Source organism: Lycium ferocissimum, chromosome 6 (assembly GCF_029784015.1).
Source record: "Lycium ferocissimum isolate CSIRO_LF1 chromosome 6, AGI_CSIRO_Lferr_CH_V1, whole genome shotgun sequence".
Classification (NCBI taxonomy): domain Eukaryota; kingdom Viridiplantae; phylum Streptophyta; class Magnoliopsida; order Solanales; family Solanaceae; genus Lycium; species Lycium ferocissimum.
Genome location: NC_081347.1, coordinates 43,277,181 through 43,283,693, shown reverse-complemented (window position 1 = coordinate 43,283,693; position 6,513 = coordinate 43,277,181). Strand labels below are relative to the sequence as shown.

The 6,513-nt window shown below is 35.4% G+C and overlaps 1 pseudogene; it reads left to right on the top strand.

Moving 5' to 3' along the window:
• Positions 1 to 3,304: 3,304 nt before the first annotated feature.
• On the top strand, positions 3,305 to 5,129 carry LOC132059698 (tetrahydroberberine oxidase-like; annotated as a pseudogene).
• Positions 5,130 to 6,513: the final 1,384 nt, after the last annotated feature.

Here is a 6,513-nt window from a genome sequence, read left to right as displayed (position 1 = left end):
AACAAAACCCTAACTCTAACAACTTTCACATTGCTTTTTCCAGTGACCGAGATGGATTCCAACTACAAATCCACCAGTCTTACGCCTAAAAAAAATGCTCCAATAAATTCGAAAATTCGAACCCCAATGTAGAACATAGTCCAGTTTTTTCAAAATCTTCTAAATCACTATCGATGGCAAAATCAGGGACAAAAACCCAGAATTCAGTTTTCAGAAACACTAACAGTAATCAATTGGATCTCTCATTGGTGAATCCATTGTTGAAAAAGATAGAGAAAACGAATATGTATTTTAGAGAGAGAGAGAGAGTTGTAGACGTTAGAGAGGGGAGGAGAGAGTTGTGTATTTTACCTTAATAGCTAATAAGTGTCATTAATATACAACTTTTATCTATGGAAAGTAATTAATGCAAACTATAGCTACTAAATATAATTACATGTACTAGTTTGCCACACTATGTAGATTTTTCTTCTTAAAATGAGAGTGTTTAGTTGTCAGCTAAGGCCAAGTTTGGGTGAATGTTTATGTATTATGTCTTTTCATATCAAATAAGATTGTATCAAGCTTTAGAAGCCTTAACACACCATTTGTTGGCTTTCGCCACTTGGTCGATATATGTAGGAATTTTTATATGTTGTAGCTAACTATAGGATGTATTTAAGTATAATATTACACTTTAAATAAATTACAATTTGTAGCTAAATTGTGTATTCAATTTACCACTCATAGCTATATTGTATTTACTCTTCTCCCAGATCCAGTGTATTCTCATCTCTTCCTCTCTTTTCTCCCTCACTCATGCGTTCTTTCTCACCGCACTCTCTTTGTTTTTACCACTACTGCCCCGCTGGAGTTGGTTATTTGCGCGGCGAGCAGCAACCCAACAAGCCACTGCGACCTGAATTTTGAAACTGTTTTTTGCAAATTTGCTTTAGCATTTGTTTACCTAATGTGGAAGTTTAATCACTTCTTCGATATCCACTTCTTCATTATTGTAATAATGGAAGAACTTTTTCTATCCTTTGGAAGACAAAGGAAACGAGTGTTCGTTTGCATCTTCTTCTCCCGTCGATGGCATCTAACAGAAGCCGATCTAGATCTTGATAGCCTTGTCAGTGCCGCCGACACCTCCGCCTCTTCCTCCTCAACGGCACCAATGCTTTCCGGCTCAGTTAGTTTCAGATCCAGTCGCCGCCATTGCAAATCTGTTCTCCTACTCCCACTTCGCTTCCACCATCGGAGTCTGCCATCTCCATTGCGCCTCCGCCATTACTTTTCACGCCGGAAATGGAGCCGCCTCTTGCTCCTCCACTGCTTTTCATGCCGGAAATTTGTTGTTGTATACAATTTTTTTCAATAAACACAGTGTATATGAAATCTTGTTGTTTGTATACAAATTTTTCGAGTAAATACAATATATTCTTAAATGGATTTGAGTATATCCTCCATCTTTTAATTGTAAATACAGTATATTTTGTATTTCACTGGAGATCCGACTAGATGTTGATTGTATCCTTCATTTTTAAATACAGTTTATTTTGTATTTTCGCTAGAAATTTGACTGGATTTGAGTGTATTCTTCATTCCGATATATATACATATGTATTTGGATGATTGTATTTGGAAACTATATATTTGAATACACCCTAATACATGCGAAACAGGTAAAACATAGTAGTATTTGGCTGAATTTATTTTTGGAACTGTGTATTTGAATACACATAAATACACACGAAATAGCTAAAGAAGTAGCTACAAATTGTAATTAAGAGAATAGTAACTATGGTTGATTAGAAGCGCAGAAATTATAGCTATTTATGTAAGTTAGTAACTGCCTAAATCCCTTTGTTAGAGTCGTGAAGTTAAATCTGGTCCATTACATATGAAAATTTCATCAAGATAACATTTTTCCAATAGAGTTTCTGAAGGGAAAAAAAAAAAGATTGTATTTGAAATCCTTTTCTTAAGACCGAAATAATATCGGTAAACAAACTCAATTGCTTGCATATTCATTACACTGTCGGCATGTATAACGTATGAAATCACACTTTTATAATAATTAATAACATGAATTAATGTCTACCCAAAATGCTGGATCAAGTTTACAAAGCTTTTCTTAAAAATCAAAACAATATACTTGTAATTTGCAAAAAAATTGATTCCTGCGATCAAATTCTTTCGAAAGGAAATTTTCTAAAATCTACTTCCATCTAAAGAATATATATAAGAGTCAAGTAGTCTCCAAGCAGAGGGTAGGGATGTCAGGCCACCCGCACGCTTCGGCAAAAATTTTGAGTATGTATGCAAATATCCGTGCAAAAAAAGAAAAAACAAAAACACGCACACACACATACATATATATGTTTAGCAATAGCCCTGGTGGTTCTTGCGGGCCACTTAAGTTCTTTGTTTCCCGCGCCCGAATCCGTTTCATACAGCAGTCCTCGCCTCTCTTCCCTCCTTCATTTTCTTTTCTTCTTTATATTTTTCATTGTTGCTAAAGAAATTCTCTACCATCCTGCTTCTTCATCATCTTTTTCTTTTTCAATTTATTTACAATAACCATTATTTTGTTTCTATAATTAAAGTTTACTTCATAAGAAATTTCTTTGATAAGTAATTGAATTGATTTTATTTATTTATTTATAATTTTTCTCCTTTTGATGACGTGATATTGATCTATATTGGAGGATAATTTGAGCAATATTTTATTTGACTTTTAAAAGATCAAAGGGTTTGTTTTGCTAGATATTTGGGTTGATTCTTATATATTGAAATTTTATTTTGTTTTTTTTGTTTTTTTCCAAACAGTTGCCTTGAAGCTTGATAAATGAGACGAAAAGAACTAGCTCAAAATATTAAAGGTAAATTAGTGTAGTCAAATAAAGAATATGTAAAAGTCAAGCTAATATTAGCAAATACTAATTGGACCAAATGGGCTAGTCAAATCAAAATGAATTGTTTTGGGAAAATAAAAGGTTTAACTTTTTTTTTTTTTTTCGAAAGTTATTAAGGTCAAACAAATGTGAAAGGCTACTAGGAGTTAGGACCAGACTTCATTTTTATGTAAGAAAAATTCTTTGGTTGTTTTCTCAACAATTGGTGGTCTTGATCTGGATGATTTGACATTTTGACTGTTCTTCTTTTATGGTCTTATTTTTTATTTTATTTTTTATTTTGGATACAATTTACAAGTATAAACCTTTCACACGCAAATTATAGAAAGTTTAGCCAAAAGATTAGCTCCTCACACATTATAAATAAAAGGGATTTGCAATTTCATTTCCATAACACAAACTAAACAAAATCTCAAGCAATGAAGAATTCTCGGTTTTCCTTTCTTTTAGTACTTCTTGTTTTCTCATCAACTGCATGGGCAACTTTAGCTAATACTCGAGAAGAATTCATCCAGTGCCTATCTCATAATAACCAATCCTCCTCCATTTACACCCCAAATAACTCTTCTTACTCATCAATCCTTCAATTCTCTATTCAAAACCTAAGGTTCAACACAACTGAAACTCCTATACCTCTTGTGATTGTCACCCCCGTGAGTGAATCCGAGGTCCAACGAGTCATTCTTTGTGCTAAGAAAACGGGTATGCACGTTAGGGTTCGTGGTGCAGGACATGACTATGAAGGTCTTTCTTGTGTCTCTGAGGTTCCATTTGTTATGGTTGATCTTATCAACCTTAGAACAATCCATGTAAATGTCAATGACAAGAGTGCATGGGTTGAAGCTGGATCTACCATTGGCGAACTCTATTATAGAATTGCGGAGAAAAGCAAAACCCTAGGATTTCCGGCTGGTGTTTGTCCAACAGTTGGTGTTGGTGGACATTTTAGTGGAGGTGGTTATGGAGTTATGTTGAGGAAATATGGCCTAGCTGCTGATAACATTATAGATGCACGTTTGATTGACGCGAATGGGAGGATTCTTGATAGGGTTTCCATGGGGGAAGATCTATTTTGGGCAATCAGAGGAGGTGGAGGAAATAGCTTTGGACTTGTCCTTGCATGGAAGATCAAATTGGTAGATGTTCCTGAGAAAGTAACTGTTTTCACACTTGACAAGACATTGGAACAAAATGCTACAAAGCTTGTACATAAGTGGCAATATGTTGCTCCAAGATTCCATGAAGATTTGTTCATTAGGATCTTGATTAGTAGATTGAAATCAAGTAATCAAGGTGGTAACAACAAACAAACAATTGTAGCTTCATTCAACTCCATATTCCTTGGTGGAATCGATCGATTACTTCTCATCATGCAAGAGAATTTCCCTGAATTAGAATTGAGAAGAGAAGATTGCATCGAAATGAGTTGGATAGAGTCTATATTATACTTCGCAGGATTCTCAAAAGGTGAATCTATTGATGTATTGTTAAGTAGGGTTCAACTCTCAAGGCGATACTTCAAGGCAAAATCAGACTACGTGTATCAGCCAATCTCAGAGAGAGGTCTTGAAGGAGTCTGGAGATTGTTCTTTGAAGATGAAGCCGCAGCTGCACAAGTTATCTTGAGTCCATATGGTGGGAGAATGGATGAGATTGAAGCATCATCTATTCCATTCCCCCATAGAGCTGGGAATTTATACAAAATCCAACATTTGGTATATTGGGATGAAGAAGGGGAAGAAGTAGGCAAAGGCATATAAGTTGGATAAGAAGGCTTTATTCTTATATGGCTCCTTTTGTTTCTAAGTTTCCAAGAGCTGCTTATATCAACTATAGGGATCTTGATATTGGTGTGAATAACATCAAGGGATATACAAGTTATGTGCAAGCTAAAGTTTGGGGGTTTAAGTATTTCAAGAATAATTTTGATAGACTGATCCATGTGAAAACTAAGATGGATCCTTCAAACTTCTTTTGGAATGAACAAAGTATTCCTTCACTTACTTGGTCGAAGAACAAAGGTGACTAGAGCTTTTGTGGAGGGAGACATCATTATACAAAAAATCAATAAGTACATGTTACTTTAATTAAGTACACAGTTTCTCTTCTTTGAATGTTAATAAAGAGTATGCGTGAGATAATGGCACTTGACATGACTTGTGTAGTAATTTTCTTATGTGGTTTGCTTGTTCTTTCAAATTATTGTAATATTGATTGATAATAAAGGTTATTTATTTATTTTATGGCTTTATTCCTTATATATTGATTTAGTTTTTTTAATATTAAATTGTTAGCAATTTGTTGAAACATAACTAAGGGTGTCTCTATTTTTCTTATTATAACATTGTCCCCATTAGTTTTAAATTTTTGAAGAATTTTTTTAAGATATTTAATTTGCCCCTCACGAGGGTATAATAATAGGATGAACAAAAGGACAAATGTTAATATGCTGAAAGTGTAATGACTTAAATAAGTTTTAGAAATATATCATTATTGATTGTAATTTACCAAAGATATTAACTCCATTTAACGAAAATGTTCTTGGTTAATCAAGTACGTAGTCTAATACTTTTCTTTTGTCAGGGACATTTTCTGAATTTTACTATTAAATATTATGTGTTGTGACTTGGTCTCTAAATTTGGTGATTCCTTAAAACTATCTGAAGTTGTGATCACAACTCTCTTTCGATGTTTGTCATGTATTTCTTTTAAAAATTAAGTTATATAAATGGACAGTATAATAGTTCCCTCATTGGATTACTAAGTGATATATTGGACAATCTTAATATATGATATTATATTATTTATTATCTTAATTAAGTTATCGATAGATGTTTATCATAGATATTTATCCACAATTAGAGTTTTCAGTTTGTACAAATACCATTTTTACAAAGTTAGTATACACTCTGTAACGACCCGTTTGGTCGTTATAACGCTTTTGATCCATTTACCCCGTTGACCCTTCCCCGAGCCCTATTAGTAAAATTTTGACCTGCGGGGATGGGTGGCACGATTTTCGAGGTAATCGATCGAGTTTTATGGTGACTTATGAGAATTAGAACCTTAAAGTAAAAAACGTTTGACCAATAGTTGACTTTTAGGTAAACAGACCTTTTTCGGGAATCCGTTGATTCTGAGGGGTCCGGATGGTCGATTATGACTTGGTGGGATGTTCAGTTCGGTTCTCGAGGCACTCGGGAGGGTCTTGGGTTATTGGTTGGAAAGTTGGTCCTTGGCCATTGGGTGTTGACCCGGTCAAATAGACCTCCGTTGGGAATTCCGAGACCACGAGTGAGTCCGTAGCACCTTTTTATGTATGGTTGCAGGTCTGGTTTGTATCTGGAAGGTCTCGGGTGATTGTCCGGTTTTGAGATTGAGATAGTGGAAAAATCAGTATTTTCTGGTGTCTGGTGTCCGTCGTAAAGATCACCATATGTGCGGTAGCAGACCCGCCTCGGCGAGGCCTGGTCCGCTATGACGAGTTGTGAGAAGTCGTAGTGAGTCACCACAGTGGGCGGGGATCCGCTGTACCGAACTCATGGTAACGAGAGTAGGGTAGCAGGCCCGGACCTGCTGTAGCGGATGCCTGACCGCTGCGGCGAACGACGTGACC